The following is a 26,482-nucleotide window of genomic DNA, read 5'->3' as shown; positions in this document are numbered from 1 at the left end:
TATTTCTTAAACATATTGTTTGTACTTTTATTTGTGTTTGTTAAAATTCTTAATAAAAATTTTAAAAATGGAAAAAAAATCATGATAGAAGAAATATGTAGTAACTGACATGTTTCAATCAAATTGCTTCTTATGGCTTTTAAACCCTGAAGGTCACCTGCAAGGCAGAATAGCAATTACAACTGAAATTTTACACTGCTTTTATCATTGCCCTAAACTCCCCCAATATATCTGCTATTCGTCTTCCACTTGCGTGCCTCGTTCTTGACACAATCTAAACAGACATTTATTTATTTATTTATTTATTTATTGGATTTGTATGCCGCCCCTCTCCGCGGACTCGGGGCGGCTAACAACAATGGTAAAAACAACATGTAACAATCCAATTTAATAAAACAACTAAAAACCCTTATTATAAAAACCAAACATATACACAAACATACCATGCATAACTTGTAATGGCCTAGGGGAAGGAATATCCATGCCTGGCGACAAAGGTGGATCTTGAGTAGTTTGCAAAAGACGAGGGTGGGGGCCATTCTAATCTCTGGGGGGAGTTGATTCCAGAGGGCCGGGGCCGCCACAGAGAAGGCTCTTCCCCTGGGGCCTGCCAAACGACATTGTTTGGTCGACGGGACCCGAAGAAGGCCAACTCTGTGGGATTCGTGCGGTAGAAGGCGGTTCCGGATGTATTCTGGCCCAATGCTATGTAGAGCTTTAAAGGTCATTACCAACACTTTGAATTGTGACTGGAAACCGACATGCTAGGGCGATGAATTCCTGCAACACTTAGGGAAAAAATAATGGTGAACTCGTCTGTGTCACCCAGGGAGAAAAAGGCCGGGACTCATTGCACGGAGCATTTCTACCAGCTACCATCATGAAAATGCAAAGAAATCTCCCAAAAGGATTTTTACATAATAGCCCAATGTCAACAAATTTAAATATCTAACAATTTCTGACACTGAAGGCCAGAGAGCTGTTATCAAAGCAATATGTTCCATTTTTCTCTTTCTTCTGCTACATCTAATATCATTACATATTTGCCTTTTTAAAAAAAAGGAAAATACTATTTAATTTAACCAATTTAAATAATCAGTTTCTCAGCTGGACTTACAGGATACTAGAAATGAAATTCAAGCCTTCTCTACACTTATCTCTTTGGGCCTTGTGGATTTTCTTGTGAGCGATAATAGTGGAATGCTTCCTGAAGCACTGTCCATACTCGGAGCACTAAAATGTTCTTTCCCTTTTCTGTATAAGGACATGATTTACAAGGTTAGTCCTAGTACTGTACTGAGATTGTGGACCAGTGGTGGTATTCTGCTGGTTCGCACCTGGTCAAATGAACTGGTAGCACTGGCAGCAGGTTCTGCCCACTTGCCCGGAAATGATCATAGATGCTCTGAACATTTGCAGAGGTGAAACACATGGATGTTCACATTTCCAAATCAATAGTGAAGGTAACTGAATATCACTAGTGGTCCGGACACTCAAACAGTTTCCCCCCTGCGTGAGACCTCTGGTGTGAAAACAGACTAGAATTCCGACTAAACCTTTCAGGATATTCCAAAAAATTTTCTCCTGTATGGGACTTCTGGTGTTTTACCAGCTTGGAATTCTGACTGAAACTATTCCCACAGTTAGGACATTCAAAGAGTGTATCTCATGTGTAAGTCCTCTGGTGTTTCCCCAGGCCAGAATTATGACTGAAAATTTTCCCACAGTCAGGAAATTCAAAGGGTTTCTCTCCTGTATGAGTCCTCTGGTGTTTCACCAGGCTGGAATTCTGACTGAAAATTTTCCCACAGTCAGGAAATTCAAAGGGTTTCTCTCCTGTATGAGTCCTCTGGTGTTTCACCAGGCCAGAATTATGACTGAAAATTTTCCCACAGTCAGGAAATTGAAAGGGTTTCTCTCCTGTATGAGTCCTCTGGTGTTTCACCAGGCTGGAATTCTGACTGAAACTTTTCCCAGTCAGGACATTCAAAGGGTTTCTCTCCCGTGTGAATCCTCCGGTGCTGAACCAGGTTGGAATTCTGACTAAAACTTTTTCCACAGTCAGGACATTCAAAGGGTTTCTCTCCCGTATGAGTCTTCCGGTGCTGAACCAGGTTGGAATTATGACTGAAACATTTCCCACAGTCAGGACATTCAAATGGTTTTTTCTCCTGTGTGAATCCTCTGGTGTTGAACCAGGGTGGAATTGTGACTGAAACTTTTCCCACAGTCAGGACATTCAAAGGGTTTCTCTCCCGTATGAGTCTTCCGGTGCTGAACCAGGTTGGCCTTCTGACTGAAACCTTTCCCACAGTCAGGACATTCAAAGGGTTTCTCTCCTGTATGAGTCTTCCGGTGCTGAACAAGGCTGGAATTGTGATTGAAACGTTTTCCACAATAAGGACATTCAAAGGGTTTCTCTCCTGTGTGTGTCCCTCTGGTGTTCCACTAGGCTGGAATTTTTACTGAAGCTTCTTCCACAATCAGGACATTCAAATGGCTTCTCTCCTGTGTGAATCCTCTGGTGTTGAACCAGGGTGGAATTCTGACTGAAACTTTCCCCACAGTGAGGACATTCAAATGGTTTCTCTCCTGTGTGAATTCTCTTGTGCTGAACCAGGTTGGCATTCTGAGTGAAACTTTCCCCACAGTCAGGACACTCAAAGGGTTTCTCTCCCGTATGAGTCCTCCGGTGCCGAATCAGGCTGGAATTGTGATTGAAACTTTTTCCACAATAAGGACATTCAAAGGGTTTCTCTCCTGTGTGAATCCTCTGGTGTTCCACCAGGCTGGAATTTTTACTAAAGCTTCTTCCACAGTCAGGACATTCAAATGGTTTCTCTCCTGTGTGAATCCTCTGGTGCTGAACCAGGGTGGAATTCTGAGTGAAACTTTTCCCACAGTCAGGACATTCAAATGGTTTCTCTCCCGTGTGAATCTTCTGGTGCTGAAACAGGTGAGAATTCTGACTGAAACATTTCCCACAGTCAGGACATTCAAAGGGTTTCTCTCCCGTATGAGTCCTCCAGTGCTGAACCAGGGTGGAATTGTGATTGAAACATTTTCCACAATCAGGACATTCAAAGGGTTTCTCTCCTGTGTGAATCCTCTGGTGCATAATGAGGTGGGAATTTCTAGTGATTTTTTTCCCTACAAACAGAACATTCAAATGGTTTCTCCCTGGTGTGAGTCCTCTGGTGTATCACCACATTGCCATAACTGCTAAAGCATTTACCGCATTGCGAGCACTTGTACGGCCTCTCTCCTGTTTGGATCCTTCCAAGAACCACAACAGAGTTGTTCTGATCAAAGGTTTTGCTACGTTCAGAGTATTTGTATTGTTTTCTCCAATTTGGATCCTCTCAGTCATAATCAGCTGTGATTTGCAAGTTGTATCTTTCTCACAACACACACGTCTATTCAGCTTTTCCACAACTAATGTTCCTGAGGAGGCAAAATATATGGATTATCCCTTGTCTATTGAAGCTTTGATTCAACCCATTTTCTTCCTCCCAACGAAAGGCCTGCAACACTCCCCTGTAACTTACAGATATTTCCCTCCTTTGCTGAATGGAAAAATAATCTCCCTTGACTTTTCATGTAATGTTATGCTTGAATTTCACACTCTACTTTTCCCAGCTAAAAATCTCCTCTTGAATTTCTCCCCCTTTCTCTCTCACCTGCTGAGGAAGGTGAAGAATTGTGTCCCTCTCTGAAGGAAATGGAAAATATTTTGATTTCTGGGCTGAGTTGCTTGGCTGTTCAATGTTGCCTGTTATCCTCAGTTGTCCAGGGTGCTGTTACTGCCTTCCTCTTTGTCTATAAGGTGCAAAGGAAAGTGTATCTTTAATTGTGCATAAAATGGTTGCAGATGATGAGAAAATAAAAGAATTTTTTTTATGTTACAATGAAAAGGCAAATATGCCACAATAGTCAAAGAAGCTCTCATATTAATCATGACACATGGAAGACTACCCAGATCCAAGTTAGAATATCCATTCAATGATGAAATTAACTCTTTGACTGAGTCAATCACAAATTCTTAGCAGTGCAGAGGGTTGTTTTCAAATACAGTCAAGTGGCAAAACTAAGTAAACACTCTTTGATTTCTATGGTTTTACTTATCGGGACATAAAAAATATCCCAGAAGAAGAGAAGAGAACAACAGAATTGGAAAGGACCTTGCAGGCCTTCTCATCCAGCCTCTGCTCAAACAGGAGATTCTATACCAGCCTGTCAAACTGGTGAACTGCGGGCTTATGGAGGCCATGCTCACCCAAGCTCCGCAAAGGCAAAAAACATCGCAATATGTCACAATACTGCCTGCAATGTGAGTGGGTCTGTCACTCCTGCCCTATCCCATTTCAGAGAAGTGGCTATCCTGTCTGTTTTTAAAAGCCTCTTAAAGAGTCGGACACGGGTTGGTCGGAAGGACGTTTTATTGAAGGTAAACAACGAGAACAGAACGTAAGCAAATTACAACCATGTTAACCTCTATTTATATTCCCAGCTGGCTGAGGAGAGAGCCAATGGCCTTCTCTAGATTTTCCCGCTCAGAGTTGACACCACCCCTTTTTTCTAACCAATCCGGTTCTACGATAGCTCCACCTATTGCTGTTCGTCTCTAGGCAATTTCTGCTTGTTGTTTGTACGGGGACATTACACCTCTAGTGATGGAGCACCACGTCTGAAGGCAAGCCATTCTGCTGCTTACTTGTTCCCACCATTAGGAAATTTGTCACTGCTTCCATAGTATAAAGGGGCCAAGTACTGCTAATAAAGTGATCAATTAACCATCAGTAAGTGTGACTACAGTGATCCCTCTATTATCGTGAGGGTTCCGTTCCAAGACCCCTCGTGATAATCGATTTTTCGCGATGTAGGGTTGCGGAAGTAAAAACACCATCTGCGCATGCGCGCCCTTTTTTCTTCTATGGCTGCGCATGCGTAGATGGTGGAGTTTGCGTTCCCCGCCGCCCACGCAAAGGGGAAACCCGATTCGGCTCCTCACTGCTGCTACGCTACCGAGCAGATCAGCTGCTGGGCGGCCGAAGGAACCTTCCCTGGGTCTTCCCCCTCTTGCTGGCGGGCGGGCGAGCGACGGGCATCAGCGAGGAGCCGGGGTTTCCCCTTTGCGTGGGCGGCCGGGAAGACCCAGGTTGGGGGTTCGGGGGGGTGCTGGGAAGCCCCCCCAGGCCGGCTGCGACCTTTTAAAACAGCCGCGCCGCTTCCCAGCTGAGTCCTGAAGCCAAACACCAAAGGCGAACTTCCGCGTTTGGCTTCAGGACTCAGCTGGGAAGTGGCGCGGCTGTTTTAAAAGGTCGCAGCTGGCCCTGGGGGCTTGCTGGGGGGCTTCCTGCCTCTCCTACAGCGAAGACAGGCGGCACCTTCCCGAAGCACTCAGCTAAGCTGTTGGGGGAAGGGTTGGCCATTTGCCGCCTCTCTCCGCTGTAGGAGAGGCAGGCGCAACCAAAGCGATGTTCCAAAGCGGTCTCCGGGAAGCGACCGAGGGAAAGGCAGTCGTCTGCTTTTCCTTCAGCTTGAAAGAGGAGGCAAATGCCCCGCCTTCCCCCAGCCGGTTAACTTGAAGCGCTCGGTTAACTGGCTGGGGGAAGGCAGGGCAGTTGCCGCTTCTTTAGAGCTGAGGAAAGGCAGGTGACTGCCTTTCCCTTGGTCGCTTCCCGGAGACCGCTTTGGAACATCGCTTTGGGAGAGGGGCAACTGCTCCCGGTTAAGAAGCAAGAATCCACCCCCTAGCCAAACGGCTTTTTTCCTGTTTAGCACGGCGTTCGAGCCGGGTTGGGTTCGGGGGGGTGCTGGGAAGCCCCCCAGGCCGGCTGCGACCTTTTAAAACAGCCGCGCCGCTTCCCAGCTGAGTCCTGAAGCCAAACACGGAAGTGGGTTTTTTTAATTAATATTTTTTTAAAAATCGCGATATAGCGTTTCGCAAAGATCGAGATCGCGAAACTCAAGAGATCACTGTATATGTATAAAAGCTGAAGTTGTAGGAATTTCTGTTATAGGCACTGAGGTGTGTGTGTGTGTTAACACAGTGCTAAAGAGTAAAGAGGGACCAGTCTTTATTTAGTTGAATAAAATCATTGGCTTATCAACACACAAAGCTGGGCTCCCTCTTTTGTTTTATCTAGGGGTCTAGGACATTTCCTCTCCTCCTGATGGCCACAGCTGTTTGGTCTCCAGCTTTCCACCTCAGAAGATTAGGTGTTGCCTTTTCTCCCTCACCGAAAGGCCCCTAGTGATTCAGCCCAGACTTTCCATCACAAAAAAACACATTCATTGTGGGCTTTTTGGCTGCATGGGACACTTTGCTGCCAATCAATCAGAGTGGTGCTCACAAAAAGCTAATAACGAAATGTGGGGGATTCTCTCTCTCTCTCTCTCGTTAGTGGGAGAGGTTGAGAGGGAGGTCGAAAGGAGGACGCAGATGATCTTAAACAATTTTAGATGTGGTAGGAGAGAGGAAAACAACCACCCGTTGACTTAAATCCTTACCATTTAAAAAAAATTTTTTTAAAAAAAACCAGTGTCGGTAGAAAAGGTTTTTATTGAAAACCGTAGGCTGAATTGAAGTGGTCAATCAGGAAATACTTTGGCGCTCGGGCTATATTACGGTAATCCCAGTTCATTTTCAATGATCCATTCATAATCATCCGAGATTGCTCTTAAGAGCAGGAAAAAATTTAGCAGCAGCTCCGAGGAAAATAAACTGCATGTTTTTTTTAAAAATGCGAGAAAATCCTAAAGCCTTCATCCAATTACGCTTGATGCCGCTTTCTTAATGTAGAAGCCCCCTTGAGAGCATTGAGACCCATGTATACTTCAGAAAGGTTTATTTGGATGCAAAAGAAGGTCACCTCCCTGGGACCATGGAGCAAAGAAAGGTTCTCCAGAGGGAGGCTGTGGCATCCTGGCCAAGTGTGTCCTCCTCCTCTCTTCCCCAACCCCTCCTCTTCTTTGGACTATGAGATGGAAAGGATGCTCTCCTCCAAGTCTTCTCTACTGACTGCAGGGGAACTGAGTGGTTTCGGTGGTCTCCTTTGATTAACCTACAGAAAATCAGTCCCTGCCACCTCCCTGCTTCCCACTCACCTGTGCTTTTCTAAAGTGAATGGGTCCAGGGACAGAACGGGATTGAGCTGGTAGCTTGGCCAATTTTCCCAGAGCCGTGGCTCAGTTGAGAGTGTTACTCACTTCCTTTGACCAGTTCCGAACCTCTGTTGTGGAAGTCACTGAGTGGGTAAGGGTAGTCTCGAGACTTTGGCAGCCCAGCTAGCTTTCAAAGGTTGGAGGAGGCCTTGGTACGTAAGTCCAGGACAGCTTCGAGCCTCCCAAGCAAAGGAAGGGCAGGCGGGCGAGTGGTTTGGCTGAAGCAAGAGACTCCTCTCTCTTAAGTGTGCCGGCTTCTCCAGGTGAGTGACAGCTCCCACCTGTTCATCAATCACTGGCAATAAAGGTGGGGTTGGTGTTGGTCTGTCCCCGAGTGGCATTAAAAGGCAGAATAATTGCCAGGGGAAGTGAAGAAGGCGAGGGTCGCTTGCCAAACTCGGAGGGAAGGGAGCTCGCTCGCTCACTCCAGCACCGTCCCAAAGCATCTTAGGACAAATAGTGGGGTCGCTTAAGGAGCTGCTTTGTCTCGCTTGGTTTGTCACCACAGTTTGGCGAGCTGCTGCTAAAATTCTTCCTGCTGTTAAGAGCAACCTCGGTTGATGGGGAACAGACCATTGAAAATGAACTGGGATGACAATAATATAGCCCGAGCGATGAAGTATTTCCAGAGCGACTACTTCAATTCAGCCCATGGATTTCAATCAAAACCTTCCTTTTGTACCCACGCTGTGTTTTTTTAATCTTTAAAAAAAAGGTAAGGATTTAATCCAACAGGTAGTTGTTTCCTCCTCTCCTACCACATCTAAAATTGTTTAAGATCATCCGCGTCTTCCTTCCCATCTCTCTCAACCCCTCCCACCCACACACAGAGAGAGTCCCCCTCCTTTTGTTCCCAAATTAGCTTTTTGTGAGCACCGCTCTGATTGGCTGGCAGAGCACCGCTCTAATTGGCTGGTGTCTCATGCGGCCAAAAAGCAGGCAGTGAATGTGGTTTTTTGTGACAGAAGAGCTGAGGGAAATTGTTAGGGGCGAAAAGGAGGCGGTTACTTAGCCACACCTGCCAATCTGCAGGACACTAATTTTACAGATGTGGGGACTTTAACAGATGAAATGATGCCTAAAGCCTCTGCAAGATTTGAAGCACCAGTTATGCCCATGGAAGCCATGAGCTGTAAGTAAGGGCAGAAAATACTTCCCACAACCCCTTTGGTGACATCCCAAATGAAGTAGTCCTCACTTACTGACTGAAATTGGGTCTGGCATCTGTGTCACTTTGTGGCCCAATCATGAAGCATGATAGTAATAATAATAATAATAATAATAATAATAATAATAATAATAATAATAATAATAATTAGATTTGTCTGCCGCCCCGAGTCTGTGGAGAGGGGCGGCATACAAATCTAAATAAATAAATAAATAATAAATAATAATAATAATAATAATAATTATTATTATTATTATTATTTATTAGATTTGTATGCCGCCCCTCTCCGAAGACTCGGGGCAGCTCACAACAATAATAAATACAGTAACAGTGATACAAATCCAATTAATAAAAAGTAGAATTAAAACCCATTAATATTAAAAATAATCAATACTCCACAGTCATACCATTCTCAAGTGTTATAGTCAGAAGAGGAAGGGGAAGTTAATCCCCCCATGCCTGGCGGCATAGATGAGTCTTTAACATCTTGCGGAAGACGGGGAGGGTGGGGGAAATTAGAATCTCTGGAGGGAGTTGATTCTAGAGGGCCGGGGCTGCCACAAAGAAGGCTCTTCCCCTAGGTCCTACCAGACGACATTGTTTAGTTGATGGGACCCAGAGAAGGCCAACTCTGTGGGACCTAATCGGCCGGTGGGATTCATGCGGCAGAAGGCGCATGGTCCGATGCCTTGTGGGGTTTTATAGATCATTACCAACACTTTGAATTGTGACCAGAAACTGATCGTCAGCCAGTGCAAGCTGCAGAGTGTTGATGAAACATGGATGTACCTAGGGACGCCCATGGCAGCTCGGCCGCATTGTACATGATCTGAAGTTTCTGAACACTCTTCAGAGGTAGCCCCATGTAGAGAGTATTGCAGTAATCGAATCTCGAGATGATGAAGGCATGAGTGACTGTGAGCAAAGCTTCCTTATCCAAATAGGGCTGCAATTGGTGCACCAGGCGAACCTGGGCAAACGCCCTCCTTGCCACAGCTGAAAAATGGTGCTCTAATGTTAGCTGTGGATCGAGGAGGACGCCCAAGTTGCAGACCCTCTCTTATTATTCGGTGAGATGCATTGGCTACCAATTGGTCTCCAAATGCAATTTAAAGTGTGTGTTTTTACCTATAAAGCCCTCCATGTTTTAAGACCAATTTACCTATGGGATTGTCTCCTGCCTCATGTATCCCAGCCGCCAGTCAGGGCCCACAGAGTTGGCCTTCTCCAATCCCATCATCCAAGCAATGTTGGCTGGCGGGCCCTAGGGAAAGGGCCTTTTCTATGGTGGCTCCAACTCTGTGGAGATTCGCACTGCCCCCATTCTCATGGCCTTTTGGAAGGTTTTAAAAACACACCTTTGCTGGAAAGCTTGGGGCCATTGAGTGTAACACTCTATTCAGGCCGATAGTCTGAGTGCGATGGATGAATCTGGTTGTATTGGCTTTTAATATTCGGGTTTTAAAATAAATCTATAACTGTAATTGTAGGGCTTTTAATTTTGGGGTCTTAGTATAAATTTTATAATTGGATTTCAATGATATTTTGTATTGGTTTTTTTTAAATAATAATAATAATAATAATAATAATTATTATTATTATTATTTATTACATTTGTATGCCGCCCCTCTCCGAAGACTCGGGGTGGCTCACAACAATAATAAAAACAATATTATAGTAGAACAAATCTAATATTAAAAAACATATAAACATATAATATGTTGTAAGCCTCCCTGTGTCTCCAGAGAAGGGCAGCCTAGAATTCCAATCAATCAATAACACCTGAGATGCTGAGTGTGCCTGTTTTATACCCTCTGTTGAGCCTCAACTTAAGAGCTTCCTGTTCCTGTACAGAAATGGATCCCATTGGCTGTCAGACTCCCAGGGGCATGCTGGGGAACCTCGGTAGGCGGATGTAATCTTCCCAAGTACCATTGCTGAGACTTTGTACAGGGCTAATCACATCATGTCCTAAGGGGGAAAGTCTTAATCCCATCACCCTGGAGTTGAAGGGGATATGTGGAATAGACTGGTCAAGCTATTAACAAAAGGGGAGGGGGATGAGAGATTTGGGCCATTAATTGCACATTGACAAGGGTGGGGGCTACTAAGAGTGAGTCTTTTTCCTGCCTAAAAGCATGTTCCTCAGCCAGGGATATTCTATATAATATTCTGTCTTTTTAATATGTCCTAAAATATTCTATTCCTCTAGGAGGGGGGTAGGTGCTAACTTCCTAAAGCCTTATTCGATCCAGAACAAATGGCTGTCCAATCTGCACCCACAACCCCTGGAGTGAAGCCATTCCCAAAGAATCTACCTTAATATTAATATAAAAGGGACTTTTAAAAGTCTTCCCACCAGCAGAAAATTGCAGCCACCAGTTTCACAGCGTGCAGCACCAGTGGACTGAAATTGGGGTAGGGGAGGAACCTGCAGCAGCAGCTGACATGCTTCAGCCCAATCGCTTCACTGCTTCCAGGCCGTGGAGGAAAAATAAATAGCCAAACTTGCTCCCGGACTCACCTCCCACCTGCCCTCAACTCACCTCCTACCCACTGTTTCGATCTTTGGAAGAGCACAAAAGCCGTTCTGCACACCATCTTCCTCCCTGAGTCTTCCGGAAGAGGAAGTTCCTCTGCAATTCTCCTCTCCTCCTCTGCTCTTTCTAGCATTGCAATACTCTATCGTTTACAAAACTCCTTTTTTAAGATGCAGCCTGAATGGCACTAGTGGGTTGATTCTAGGTTGAGATGTTGCCTGATCGCCACCTACCGGTCGGAAGTGGAAAAACACGATTTTTCAGGCTCCACCAAGGCGTTTGGAAGATGTTTTCCCTGATTACATGGTAGCAGATCTTTTTCTACCCTCAGCAACCGACTTTAGAAACTGAGGCAAATGAAACAGTAAAACGGGAGGCTACTCTGCTTCGGATTTTGTGCCTTTGGGTCAGTCTTGATGCCTGGCTTTGCAGTTGGTCCCCCCCGCCCCCATCCTGCTTCCTAGACCTGAGAGAACTGGGCAAGGTTGAATAGATAGATGCATAGAAACATGGAAGACTGACGGCAGAAAAAGACCTCATGATCCATCTAGTCTGCTCTTATACTATTTTCTGTATTTTATCTTAGGATGGATATATGTTTATCCCAGGCATGTTTAAATTCATTTAATGTGGATTTACCAACCAGGTCTGGCAGCCCCAACTGTCTGGAACCAGCTCCCCCCCCCCCCCCGAGATTAGAACTGCCCCCACCCTCCTTGCCGTCCGTAAACTCCTTAAAACCCACCTTTGCCGCCAGGCATGGGGGGATTGAGATATCTCCCCCGGGCCTATACAATTTATGTATGGCATCTTTGTATGTATGCAATGTTCCCTCTAATTTTTTTTCGGTGTGGGTGGAAAAGTATAGTGTCTGAGCGACAGTCCCTTTGGGACTGGGCGGCATAGAAGTATGTATGTATGTATGTATGTATGTATGTATGTATGTATGTATGTATGTATGTATGTATGTATAAATAAATAAATAAATAAATAAATAAAAATCCCTTCTTTTTTATTAAAAGAACCTAGTAATTAAAAAAACCCAAAATCCATTACTATTAAAAGTAAAACTACTCTGAGTCTACGGAGAGGGGTAGCATACAAATCTAAGAAATAATAATAATAATTATTATTATTATTATAATATAATATATAAATATTATATAATAATATATAAATATAAAATATAAATATATAATAATAATAATAATAATTATTATTATTATTATAATTATCGGACATTTGAAAACCATTGGAATTGACAAATTTATTAAGTCTTTCCTGATACGTTTTATGCTTAAGACCTTCCACCATTCTTGTAGCCTGTCTTTGGACTCGTTCAATTTTGTCAATATCTTTTTGCAGGTGAGGTCTCCAGAACTGAACACAGTACTCCAAATGTGGTATCACCAGCACTCTATATAAGGGGATCACAATCTCCCTCTTCCTGCTTGTTATACCTTGTTTTGCTTTCGTACATGGAGCAAAATCTCGGTAAGGGGTGCATGTAAGAGATTTTGGTGGGGGTTTTTTGCTTCTGTGCAGGTGCAGAAGCAAAAGAATGCCTAAATCTCACACACATGCAAAAGCAAAAACACAGTGGGACATGCATGCATGCATGACCAAAGCTGCATCAACCTTTACTACCGGTGTGGCCCACCATCACCACCCCTGCTCCTGCTTCCTAGACCTGAGAGGACTGGCCGAAGTTGAATACAGTATATGTTTTTTCTGTAGTATCGGGGAAGGGTTTCAAAGATAAGCAGAGACCATCGTAGGAGAGGAAGAAGCCAACTTTATTCCCTGAGCGAATGCATCCAAAGTCTCCAGTAATCCTTCAATACAATACTTCTTCCCAGCCAGCTTTCTTATAGGAACGTTATCTCTATGCAACTTTTGCTATCTACATGCACAGTTTACATGATGCGGTCATTCATCCACACAAAACAATGAGCATTCATGATGTTACAAAATCTAGGGGAGTTTTAGCAGTAAGCTTTTTGTTCTATCTTGTTGTGAGCCGCCCCGAGTCTTCGGAGAGGGGCGGCATACAAATCTAAATAATAAATAAATAAATAAATAAGCTTTGAGGTGTCAGCAAATACACTTCTGTTACATTTATTTATTTTATTTATTTTATTTTATTTTATTTAATCTATCTATCTATCTATCTATCTATCTATCTATCTATCTATCTATCTATCTATTAATTTGTATGCCACCCCTCTCCGTAGACTCGGGGCAGCTCACAACAGCAATAGAGCAATTCATAACAAATCTAATAATTTAAAAACATTTTAAAACCCCATTATTAATCAGACACATATACAAACATACCATACATAAATTGTATAGGCCCGGGGGAGATATCTCAATTCCCCCATGCCTGGCAGCAAAGATGGGTTTTAAGTTTACGGAAGGCAAGGAGGGTGGGGGCAGTTCTAATCTCCGTGGGGAGCTGGTTCCAGAGTCGGGGCCACCACAGAGAAGGCACTTCCCCTGGGACCCGCCAAACGACATTGTTTAGTCGACAGGACCCGGAGAAGGCCAACTCTGTGGGACCTAATCAGTTGCTGGGATTCGTGCTATGAGATAGAATTTTCCCAGGCCTTCAGGGCTACCCAGAGCTACGTGGTTGCAAAGCCTAGAGTTCAAAACTCATGCTAATAGCATAAGGTTATAAAGCACCCGTTATGTGGTTAGGAAAACATCTGGGCTTGCCCAACAATGTGACCTTAGACCTACACAAGAAATACTACATTTTGGGGCTTCAGGTGGGCCTGGAACTGAGTGTTTATCTGTCTTTAACCTGGTGCCTTCACCACTACAGCAAACCAACTTTGGACCAGGAGTCACTGCTCACAGTCACTCATGCCCTCATCACCTCAAGGCTCGACTACTGTAACGCTCTCTACATGGGGCTACCTTTGAAAAGTGTTCGGAAACTTCAGATCGTGCAGAATGCAGCTGCGAGAGCAATCATGAGCTTTCCCAAATATGCCCAGGTTACACCAACACTCCGCAGTCTGCATTGGTTGCCGATCAGTTTCCGGTCACAATTCAAAGTGTTGGTTATGACCTATAAAGCCCTTCATGGCACCGGACCAGATTATCTCAGGGACCGCCATCTGCTGCACGAATCCCAGCGACCAGTTAGGTCCCACAGAGTGGGCCTTCTCCGGGTCCCGTCAACTAAACAATGTCGTTTGGAGGGACCCAGGGGAAGAGCCTTCTCTGTGGCGGCCCCGGCCCTTTGGAACCAACTCCTCCCAGAGATTAGAATTGCCCCCACCCTCCTTGCCTTTCGTAAGCTTCTTAAAACCCACCTCTGCCGTCAGGCATGGGGGAACTGAGATATTCTTTCCCTCTAGGCCTTACATTTTACGCATGGTATGTTTGTATGTATGTTTGGTTTTATAATAAGGGTTTTTTTTAGTTGTTTAGTATTGGATTGTTACATGCTGTTTTTTGTCACTGTTGTTAGCCACCCCGAGTCTGCGGAGAGGGGCGGCATACAAATCCAATAAATAAATAAATAAAACCTGCTCTTTTTCTCCCCACAGAATTTGCCCATTGAACTGTTCCTGCTGCTCCAATAGCCCAATTCAAGGCTGTAGCTTTCAAGATCAATTAATCCTAATAGACCTGGAAGGGAGCTTGGAGGGAATAGAATAGAGTAGAAATGGCCCATTTCCCCAAGTCTACGGAGAAGGGCGGCATACAAATCTAAATAATAATAATAATGACCTTAATAGTTGTATAGACTGTTTAAAATCTGGTTGTAAGAACATATTGACACAAAGGTGAATTGAGCCTGCATAGGCACAGGGGAAAGAATCAGACAGGGATTTCTGGACCAGTGGGTTAAAGTGCTTACAAAGTGTTTACGTTCCTTGACTATATCTCACAGAGCGCATAGTTGTCCTGCTGATCTTGTAGGCAGGGATAAACAATGAGGTTATTTTATTTTATTTTATTTATTTTGTCCAATACACAATACATATAGAAGAGAATAGACATGAGGTAATATATATAAAGAAAAATATAAAATAGAGAAGAAGATATATGAAAGGAAGAAAATATATATGATATATGAGATAAAGGAAAGACAATTGAACAGGGGACGAAAGGCACACTAGCGCACTTATGTACGCCCCTAACTGACCTCTTAGGAACCTGGAGAGGTCAGTTGTGGATAGTCTAAGGGAGAAATGTTGGGGGTTAGGGGTTGACACTGTTGAGTCTGGTAATGAGTTCCACGCTTCGACAACTCGGTTGTTAAAGTCATATTTTTTACAGTCAAGTTTGTAGCAGTTAATATTAAGTTTGAATCTGTTGCGTGCTCTTGTGTTGTTGGAAGAAATGTCCCCGTTCATTCCCAGCTTCATCATATATCCCTGGCGCATGCCTTAAATTCCTCATGGCATCCACCACTGCCTTGTGATGTGAGGCTTGTTGTGTCCTTGCTATTCATATGGTTTCTTCCACTTGAGGGCCTTGTACTTGACAGAATCTAAACCCCTCTGTGTCACCCAGGGAGAAAAGGGCTGGGACTCATAGCATGTAGCGTTTCCATCATCTACCATCAGAAAAATGCAAAGAACACTCCCAAAAAGATTTTTACATAATTGCCCAATTTCAACAAAAATAAATAAAGGCCAGATAGCTGTTATCAAAGTAATAGGTTCCATTTTTTTTCCTTCTGCCCCATCTGACACCATTACATATTTGCCTTAAAAAATCTGGCAAATATTATTTTACTTAATTTAGTCAATTTAAATGGTCAATTTAACAGCTGGACTTATAATAGGACACTAGAAATAAAATTCTAGCCTTCTCTGTGTTGTGGTTAGCTCTGGCCCAGCTCCTGCCCCAAGGACTGTGGATGTGGGGGAGACATCCACATGCTGCAGGCCTGTTTCCCCCCCCCCCCCGTGGAATCTGCTGATGAAGGCTCCTCTGACCAAGAAGACATGAGTGACAGGGAGGAGGAGAGTGGGGCAGACAGCTCAGAAGGAGATCAATTATCTAGCTCCTCCTTGGATTCAGAACAAGAGTTAATGATACAGCCACGTATGCGGAGAGCGATGCATAGGCAACAACAACGGAGAGATTATTATCAAAGAAAATGAGGCCACCTGTGGTTGGGTGGGGCTGTGGTAATTAGTGAGGCTGCTATAAATAGCAGCCTGTGGGTTTGGCCACTGTGGAGGATTATCTGATCGTTGTGTTTCGTGACTGCTTTACTGACTTGGACTTTTTGTGTGCTGATTTTTCCCCGCTTTGAAACTAAACGAAAGCAAAGTGTGTTTCACTTTGTGAAAGAAGAAGGACTGTGAATTGCCTCACAGCTGCAAGCTAAGTATCACAGAACTGATAAGGGACTTGTACAAATTACCAGTTTGTTTGGAGACGAGTGCTCTTTGCTATACCAAAAGAGGACTTAGGTGAACTGAATTTTCATTATAAAGAACATTGTGTTGAATTTTCAAACGTGTGTGTGTCTGAAATTTGTACCTGTGAATTTTTGGGAGGATTCTACCAGAGAGCCCGACAGAACACTCTACAAACATCACTTTGGGTCTCATGTGGCTTTTCTTGTGTACGATAAGGGTGGAATTTTCCTGAAGGACAATTCGCACTCGGGGCACTAAAATGTTTTTCCCTTTTCTGAATAAGGACATGATATATAAGGTTAACCCTAGTAGTGAGATTATTCCCACTGAACCAGTGGTGGTATTCTGCCAGTTCACACTGGTTCACGTGAACCGGTAGTGGCGACGGTAAATTCTGTCTAGTAGCCCGGACATCATCACAGACGCTCTGCACATGTGCAGAAGTAGCGTACATGAATGCTTACATTTCCAAACCGATAGTGAAGGAAACTGAATACACTATTGGTCTGGAAACTCATATACTTTCCCTCCTGTGTGAGTCCTTTGGTGTCTAACCAGACTAAAATTATGCCTGAAATGTCTACCACAGTTAGGACATTCAAAGGGTTTCTCTCCTGTGTGAATCCTCTGGTTTATCAGCAGCTTGGAATTCTGACTGAAACGTTTCCCACAGTCAGCACATTCAAAGAGTTTCTCTCCGGTATGAATCATCTAGTATTTCACCATGATGGAATTTTGACTGAAACTTTTACCACAGTAAAGACATTCAAAGGGTTTCTCTCCTGTGTGAATCATTTGATGTAGAACCAGGCCGGAGTTATCACTAAAACCTTTCCCACAGATAGGACATTCAAATAGTTTCTCTCTTGTATGAGTCCTCTGGTGCTGAACGAGTTTGGAATTCTGACTGAAACTTTCCCCACAGTCAGGACATTCAAAAGGTTTATCACCTGTGTGAGCCCTCTGGTGTTTCACCAAGTTGGAATTCTGACTGAAACTTTTCCCACAGTCAGGACATTCAAAAGGTTTATCACCTGTGTGAGCCCTCTGGTGTTTCACCAAGTTGGAATTCAGACTGAAACTTTTCCCACAGTCAGGACATTCAAAAGGTTACTCACCTATATGAATCCTCTGGTGTATCACCAGGTTGGAATTCTGACTGAAACTTTTCCCACAGTCAGGACATTCAAAAGGTTTATCACCTATGTGAGTCCTCTGGTGCTGAACGAGTTTGGAATTCTGACTGAAACTTTTCCCACAGTCAGGACATTCAAAAGGTTTATCACCTGTGTGAGCCCTCTGGTGTTTCACCAAGTTGGAATGCTGACTGAAACTTTTCCCACAGTCAGGACATTCAAAGGGTTTGTCTCCTGTGTGAGTTCTCTGGTGTTTCACCATGCTGGAATTCTGAATGAAACTTTTACCACAGTAAAGACATTCAAAGGGTTTCTCTCCTGTGTGAATCATCTGATGATGAACCAGGCTGGAATTATCAATAAAACCTTTCCCACAGATAGGACATTCAAAGAGTTTCTCTCCTGTGTGAGTCCTCTGGTGTCGAACCAGGCTGCTATTCCAACTAAAACATTTCCCACAATCAGGACATTCAAAGGGTTTATCTAGTGTATGAATTTCCTGGTGGCTAATAAGTTTGGAATTTGTAATGAAACATTTTCCACAATCAGGACATTCAAAGGGTTTTTCTCCTGTGTGAGTTCTCTGGTGTATCATCAGGTTCCAATTCTGACTGAAACCTTTCCCACAAACAGAACATTCAAAGGGTTTCTCACCTGTATGAACCCTCTGGTGTATCACCAGGTTGGCATTCTGAGCAAAACATTTCCCACAAACAGAACATTCAAAGGGTTTCTCACCTGTGTGAGTCATCTGGTGTGTCAGTAGGTGGAAATTCTGATTGAAACTTTTCCCACAATCAGGACATTCAAAGGGTTTCTCTCCTGTGTGAATCCTTTGGTGTATCACTAGGTAGGAATTCTGACTGAAACTTTTACCACAGATAGGACATTCAAAGGGTTTCTCTCCTGTATGAGTTCTCTGGTGCTGAATGAGTTTGGAATTCTGACTGAAACTTTTCCCACAGTCAGGACATTCAAAAGGTTTCTCACCTGTGTGAGTCCTCCGGTGTTTCACCAAGTTGTAATTCTGACCGAAACCTTTCCCACAAACAGAACATTCAAAGGGTTTGTCACCTGTGTGAGTCCTCTGGTGTCGAACCAGGTTGGAATTCGTACTGAAACTTTTTCCACAAACAGGACATTCAAAGGGTTTCTCTCCTGTGTGAGTTCTCTGGTGTTGAATAAGGCTGGAATTTGTACTGAACCTTTTTCCACAATCAGGACATTCAAAGGGTTTCTCTCCTGTGCGAATCCTCTGGTGCATAATGGGATGGGAATTTGTAGTGAATCTTTTCCCACAAACAGAACACTCAAATGGTTTTTCCGTGGTGTGAGTCCTCTGGTGTATCACCACATTACCATGAGTGCTAAAGCATTTACCGCATGGTGAGCAGTTGTACGGCTTCTCTCCAGTATGGATCCTTCCAAGAACCACAACAGAGTTGTTCTAATCAAAGGCACGTCCATCCAGCTTTTCCACAACTACTGTTCCTGTGGAGGTAAAAAATATGGATGATGTCTTGTCCATTGAAGCTTTAATTCAAGCCATTTTTTTCCTCCCAGAGAAAGGCTTGCAACACTGTCTGCTCTATGTGGTTTTCCAAGAGACCTTTTCCTCCCCAGTAACTTACAGATATTTTGTTCTTTCGCTGAATGGAAAAATAATGTCCCTTGACTTTTCATGTAATGTTATGCTTGGATTTCACACTCTACTTTTCCCAGCTAAAAATCTCCTCTTGAATTTCTCCCCCTTTCTCTCTCACCTGCTGAAGAAGGTGAAGAATTCTGTGCCTCTCGGAAGGAAATGGAAAATATTTTGATTTCTGGACTGACTTCCTTTGCTGCTCAATGTTGGATGTTATCCTCAGTTGTCCAGAGTGTTCTTACTGCCTTGCTATTGTCTGTAAGATTCAAATAAAAGTGCATCTTTAATTGTATATAAAATGGTTGTGGATGATAAGAAAGAAAAAAGGGGGGAAATTATTTATTTATTTATTAGCCCCTTTCCGCAGACTACAACAATTCATGACAAATCTAAATTATAGTTTAAAATATTTAAAAAACCCCATTTACTAAGCAAACATACACACAAACATACCATGCATAAATTGTATATGCCCGGGGGAGATGTCTCAGTTCCCCCATGCCTGACGACAAAGGTGGGTTTTAAGGAGCTTACGAAAGGCAAGGAGAGTAGGGGCAGTTCTAATCTCTGGGGGGAGTTGGTTCCAGAGAGTCGGAGCCGCCACAGAGAAGGCTCTTCCCCTGGGGCCCGCCAACCGACATTGTTTAGTTGACGGGACCCGGAGAAGGCCCACTCTGTGGGACCTAATCGGTCGCTGGGATTTGTGTGGCAGAAGGCGGTCTCGGAGATATTCTGGTCCAGTGCCATGAAGGGCTTTAAAGGTCGTAACCAACACTTTGAATTGTGACCGGAAATTGATCGGCAACCAATGCAGACTGCGGAGTGTTGGTGAAACATGGGCATACTTAGGTAAGCCCATGACTGCTCTCGCAGCTGCATTCTGCACGATCTGAAGTTTCTGAACACTTTTCAAAGGTAGCCCCATGTAGAGAGCATTACAGTAGTCGAACCTCAAGGTGATGATATTACAATGAAAAAGCAAACACAATACCCAAAGAAGCTCTTACATTAATGATTCATTTGACACATGGAAGACTACCCAGATCCAGTTTCGAATATCCATTCAAGGATGAAATTCACTTTTTGATTGGGTTAATCACAAAATCTTAGCAGTGCAAAAGGTCATTTTCAAATACAGTCAAGTAAAAAAGAAAGTATAACCCTCTTTGATTTCTATGGTTTTGCTTATCAGGTTATTATAAATATCATCTTCTAATCCAGCCTAGGCTCAAGCAGGAGACCCTATACCAGTGATGGCGAACCTATGGCATGTGTGCCACAGGTGGCACTCAAACTCATATGTATGGGCATTATTATTATTATTATTATTATTATTATTATTATTATTTATTAGATTTGTATGCCACCCCTCTCCGCAGACTTGGGGCGGCTCACAACAGTGATAAAAACAATACATGGTAACAAATCTAATAATTAAAATCTAAAATAACAATTTAACATTAAAAAGTCTAAAAGGAAAAAAAACCCAATATATAAAATACATACACACAGTCATATCATACACAAAACTACATAGGCAAGGGGGGGATGTCTCAGTTCCCCCAAGCCTGACGACAGAGGTGGGTTTTAAGGAGTTTACGAAAGGCAAGGAGGGTGGGGGCAGTCCTAATTTCTGGGGGGAGTTGGTTCCAGAGGGTTGGAGCCGCCACAGAGAAGGCTCTTCCCCTGGGTCCCGCCAAATGACATTGTTTAGTCGACGGGACCTGGAGAAGACCAACTCTGTGAGACCTAACCGGCTGCTGGGATTCGTGCGGCAGAAGGCGGTCCCGGAGATATTCTGGTCCGGTGCCATGAAGGGCTTTATAGGTCATAACCAACACTTTGAATTGTGACCGGAAACTGATTGGCAGCCAATGCAGACTGCAGAGTATTGGAGTAACATGGGCATACTTAGGAAAGCCCATGATTGCTCTCGCAGCTGCATTCTGCACAATCTGAAGTTTCAGAACACTTTTCAAAGGTAGCCCCATGTAGAGAGCATTACAATAGTCAAACTTCGAGGTGATGAGGGCGTGAGTGACTGTGAGCAGTGACTCCCCATCAAAATAGGGCCGCAATTGGTGCACCAGGCGAACCTGGGCAAACGCCTCCGTCGCCACAACTAAAAGATGTTTCTCTAATGTGAGCTGTGGATCGAGGAGGACGCCCAAGTTGCGGACCCTCTCTGAAGGGGTCAATAATTCCCCCTCCAGGGTAATGGACGGACAGATGTGAGTCTTTTCCCTGCCTAAAAGCATGTTCCTCAGCCAGGGATATTCTATATAATATTCTGTCTTTTTAATATGTCCTAAAATATTCTATTCCTCTAGGAGGGGGGTAGGAGCTAACTTCCCAAAAACTTATTCGATCCAGAACAAATGGCTGTCCAATATGCACCCGCAACCTCTGGAGGGAGCCATTCCCAAAGAATCAACCTTAGTTTAAAAGGGACTTTTTAAAATCTTCCCACCAGCAGAATATTGCAGTCACCAGTTTCACAGCGTATGAAATTTGGGCAGGAGGGGAACCTGCAACAGCAGCAGCAGCTGTCATGCTTCAGCCCAATCGCTTCACTGCTTCTAGGCCGTGGAGAAAAAATAAACAGTCAAACTTGCTCCCGGACTCACCTCCCACCTGCCCTCAACTCACCTCCTAGCTGCTGCTTCGGTCCTTGAAAGAGCAAAAAACCCGCTCTGCATCTTCCTTCCCATGTCACCCGGAAGAGGAAGTTCCTCTGCACTTCTCTCTGCCTCTCTTTCCTAGCATTGCAATACTCTATGGTTTACAAAATTCCTTTTTAAAGATAAAGTATGAACGGCACTAATGTGTTGATAGCGGTCTAATTTGAGATGTTGCCTGATCGCCATCTAGCGACTGGAAATGGGAAAACACGATTTTTCAAGTTCTACCGAGGTGTTTGGAAGATGTTTTCGCTCATTACATGGCAGCAGATCTTTTTCTACTCCCTGCAACCGACTTTAAAAACTGAGGCAAATGAAATAGTGAAGCCGGACGCTACTTCGTTTCGGGTTTCGTGCCTTTGGGTCAGTCTTGATGCCTGGCTTTATAGTTTCCTTGGCAGGTTTCCCCCATCCTGCTTCCTAGAGCTGAGAGGGCTGGGCAAGGTTGAATAGATGTTTTTGGGCTTCAGGGGGGACTGGAACTGAGCGTTTCTCTGACTCTAACCTGGTGCCTTTACAACTACACCAAACTGGATCTTGTTCCTCCCCACAAAATTTGCCCATTGAACTGTTCCTGCTGCTCCCACAGCAAATTCAAGCCTGCAGCTTTCAAGGTCAATCATTCATAATAAAGCTGAAAGGGACCTTGGAGAGACTAGAATAGAGGAGAAATGCCCCATTTTATGGCTTTTGCCACATTTGTTAATGAATCATGACAGTTGTTAAGTGAATCTAGTTTCCCCTTGACGTTTATTGTTGGCTGGTGACCAAACAGGAATCACATGATCCTGAAGCACTGACACCATCATAAATGTAAGTTGTCAAGCATTTGAATGTAAATTTATTTATTTATTTATTTATTATTTGGATTTGTATGCCGCCCCTCTCCGAAGACTCGGGGCGGCTCACAACAAGTGTAAAACAAATCATAAATAATTCAATTAATTAAAATATTTAAAGATTTAAAAAAACCCATATACTAACAGACACACACACAGGCATACCATGTATAAATTAAATGTGCCCAGGGGGAGATGTTTAGTTCCCCCATGCCTGACGGCAAAGGTGGGTTTTGAGGAGTTTACGGAAGGCAGGAAGAGTAGGGGCAGTTCTGATCTCCGGGGGGAGTTGATTCCAGAGAGTCGGTGCCGCCACAGAGAAGGCTCTCCCCCTGGGGCCCGCCAACCGATCATATGACTATGGTGTGTGTGTGTGCTACAACAGTCAGACCACTGAGTTACATGCACTAGCAAACCTCTGAGACGGCCCTGCACCCCAATAGTTGTATAGACTGTTCAAAATCTGATTGTAAAAAAATATTGACACAAAGGTTAATTGAGTCTGCATGGGCACAGGGGGAAGAATCAGACAGGAATTTCTGGACCAGTGAGTTAAAGTCCTTACAATGTGTTTACATTCCCTGACCATATCTCACAAAGCGCATAGTTGCCCTGCTGATCTTGTAGGCAGGGATAAATTATGAGGTTGTTGGAAGAAATTTCCCCGTTCGTTCCTAGCTTTATCATGTGCCCCTGGTGTATGCAACTCTCCTCATGGCATCCAACATTTCCTGTGCCCCTTGGAATGTAGCCTTTGACAAAGTAATTATAGGAAGCAGCGTGGGGCTGCGGGCCTTCCATCAGGGATCCTCCAAAATCATTCCTTTAAAACTTCCCCTGATTTCTTTTCCCAGAATTCTGCTTTCCCCTTTTGTAGGAAATCTTTGTATGGGATCACAGGGTCAGTTCTAATTGCTGGAGCTATGTCGTCATTTGGAATACTGTGTCCAGTTCTGGAGGCCTCACCTACAAAAAGATATTGACAAAATTGAACGGGTCCAAAGACGGGCTACAAGAATGGTGGAAGGTCTTAAGCATAAAACGTATCAGGAAAGACTTCAAGAACTCAATCTGTATAGTCTGGAGGACAGAAGGAAAAGGGGGGACATGATCGAAACATTTAAATATGTCAAAGGGTTAAATAAGGTTCAGGAGGGAAGTGTTTTTAATAGGAAACTGAACACAAGAACAAGGGGACACAATCTGAAGTTAATTGGGGGAAAGATCAAAAGCAACATGAGAAAATATTATTTTACTGAAAAAAAGTAGATCCTTGAAACAAACTTCCAGGAGACGTGGTTGGTAAATCCACAGGAACTGAATTTAAACATGCCTGGGATAAACATATATCCCTCCTAAGATAAAATACAAAAAATAGTATAAGGGCAGACTTGATGGATCATGAGGTCTTTTTCTGCCGTCAGTCTTCTATGTTTCTATGTCATGAGGGGAGAGCTCAGTGGCTGCCCATTTTGCAGTGGCATTGGCATCAGTGTCGGAATCCCTGCCAGCGCCGCTACTGGTCTGTAACGCGTGCAGTTCTGAGCAAGTGGCAGGTGCAAGCGCGAGCGGGCATGCATGCTTCCCTGAGCAAGATTTGGTTCCTGCACATGGGTAGGGAGCGAAATCTCATGACGCACGGAAGCTGCTCTGCATTCCACCTTCCTCCCCTGAGTCATCAGGAAGAGGAAATTCCTCTACGGTTCTCCTCTCCTCCCATCCTTTCCAGCATTTCAATACTCTATGGTTTAAAAATGCCTTTTTTTAGGGGAAGCACAAATAGAAACATAGAAACATAGAAGTCTGACGGCAGAAAAAGACCTCATGGTCCATCTAGTCTGCCCTTATACTATTTTCTGTATTTTATCTTAGGATGGATATATGTTTATCCCAGGCATGTTTAAATTCAGTTACTGTGGATTTATCTACCACGTCTGCTGGAAGTTTGTTCCAAGGATCTACTACTCTTTCAGTAAAATAATATTTTCTCATGTTGCTTTTGATCTTTCCCCCAACTAACTTCAGATTGTGTCCCCTTGTTCTTGTGTTCACTTTCCTATTAAAAACACTTCCCTCCTGAACCTTTTAATATATTTAAATGTTTCGATCATGTCCCCCCTTTTCCTTCTGTCTTCCAGACTATACAGATTGAGTTCATTAAGTCTTTCCTGATACGTTTTATGCTTAAGACCTTCCACCATTCTTGTAGCCCGTCTTTGGACCCGTTCAATTTTGTCAATATCTTTTTGTAGGTGAGGTCTCCAGAACTGAACACAGTATTCCAAATGTGGTCTCACCAGCATTCTATATAGCGGGATCATAATCTCCCTCTTCCTGCTTGTTATACCTCTAGCTATGCAGCCAAGCATCCTACTTGCTTTCCCTACTGCCTGACTGCACTGTTCACCCATTTTGAGACTGTCAGAAATCATTACCCCTAAATGGCACTAATGCATGAATAGCCTTCCAGGCAGAGATGTTACCTGATCACCATCTAGCAACAGGAGGTAGAATAAAATTTTTCAGACTCTACCAAGACATTTGAAAGATGTTTCCACTGATTACATGGCAGTAGTACATTTTCTATTCCCAGGAACCGGATTTTGAAACTGAGCCAAATGAAATAGTAAAATGGGACGCCACTTCATATAATTTTTTTTTATTTTTTTCCACCTTAAAAGTAAATGTACATAACAACATGTATACCTTCAATGAATAACAATATGTTTGTGAAATCTCTTATATAAAAATAGTAGAGTATCCTAAATCACATTTCAAACCACAAATTATTCAGTCTAAGGAAAAAGAAACTAATTTTAAAAACTACTGTGATCCCTCAATTTTCGCGGTCTCGATCTTCGCGAAACGGCTATACCACGGTTTTTCAAAAAATAATAATTAAAAAATACTCCACGTTTTTTTTCTATACCACGGTTTTTCCCACCCGATGACGTCATACGTCATCACCAAGAGTCACTTCTCTCTCTCTTTCTCTCTTTCTTGTCATTCTCTGCTTCAATAATTTTCTCATTTCTCTTTTTTCTCCCTTTTTCTACCATTTTTTCTCTCTCTCTACCTTCCACTCTCCCCCCTCTTGCTCTCTCTCTCTTTCTCCCTCTCCCTCTCTGTGAGAACGCCTGCCCCACCTCTCCTGCAGCCCCCTCGCTGATAGCTGGGACGAAAGTGCTCTCAGCTAAGGGACTGTGAGAGGGGCGAGGCAGGCATTCTCAAAGCGCTCAGAGCGGTTACCGGCCGAATGAGGAGGATGAGAAGCCGTAGCCGCCAGCGCTGCTGCAGGAGGACTCGTGTCCGAAGAAAGCCGGTGAGAGGAGTGGATCGGGCGGGCGGGTGGTAGCGGCGAGGGAGCCGGAGGCGCTGGGGGGGCGGGGGCAGCCGACATTCAAAGCAATCTTTGCCGGCCTCCGCACTTTCGTCGCTCCCTGCCCTAATTTCAAGCCCGGCTCCTTGCGCTGTCTTGAAAAAGGGTGCGTGGGGGTAGTTTTTGGCTGTCCATAGCCAAAAATTGTGTTTTTACTTCCGCACCACTACTTCGCGGAAAATCGACTTTCGCGGGAGGTCTTGGAACGTAACCACCGCGAAAATCGAGGGAACACTGTATATATAAAAAGGCTAAAATGTAATTTCAATAGCTACTTTCAATTTTAAAAGTGACAGACTAAGCAATTTTTCTTCATTTTTCAATTCTAATAATAATCATATTCTTAGATCTTAAATTCCATTTCAAACCTATTCTAGTTTAATTTTGGGGGGGGGGTATAATATTTTTTATTTTTGTCTACCTTAAAATAAAACATCCATGAGTTTAAAAAAAAGACCAATATATCAATGCTTACCATTAAACATATATAAAACTATTTTTTTAAATAACCCCGTACTGGAACATCTTGTG

General features: G+C 43.6%; 2 pseudogenes; both read right to left on the bottom strand.

Annotated features, from left to right (window-relative positions):
• Positions 1–285: 285 nt before the first annotated feature.
• LOC139160073 (zinc finger protein 420-like) lies at positions 286–10,976 on the bottom strand (annotated as a pseudogene).
• Positions 10,977–16,562: 5,586 nt separating this feature from the next.
• The window catches only part of LOC139159271 (zinc finger protein 850-like), a 38,884-nt pseudogene continuing 28,964 nt past the window's right edge, over positions 16,563–26,482 (bottom strand).

This window comes from Erythrolamprus reginae, chromosome 2, assembly GCF_031021105.1.
Source record: "Erythrolamprus reginae isolate rEryReg1 chromosome 2, rEryReg1.hap1, whole genome shotgun sequence".
In the NCBI taxonomy this organism is placed as follows: domain Eukaryota; kingdom Metazoa; phylum Chordata; class Lepidosauria; order Squamata; family Dipsadidae; genus Erythrolamprus; species Erythrolamprus reginae.
The sequence above is the reverse complement of the archived record's forward strand: the minus strand, read 5'-3'. Positions and strand labels throughout refer to the sequence as shown.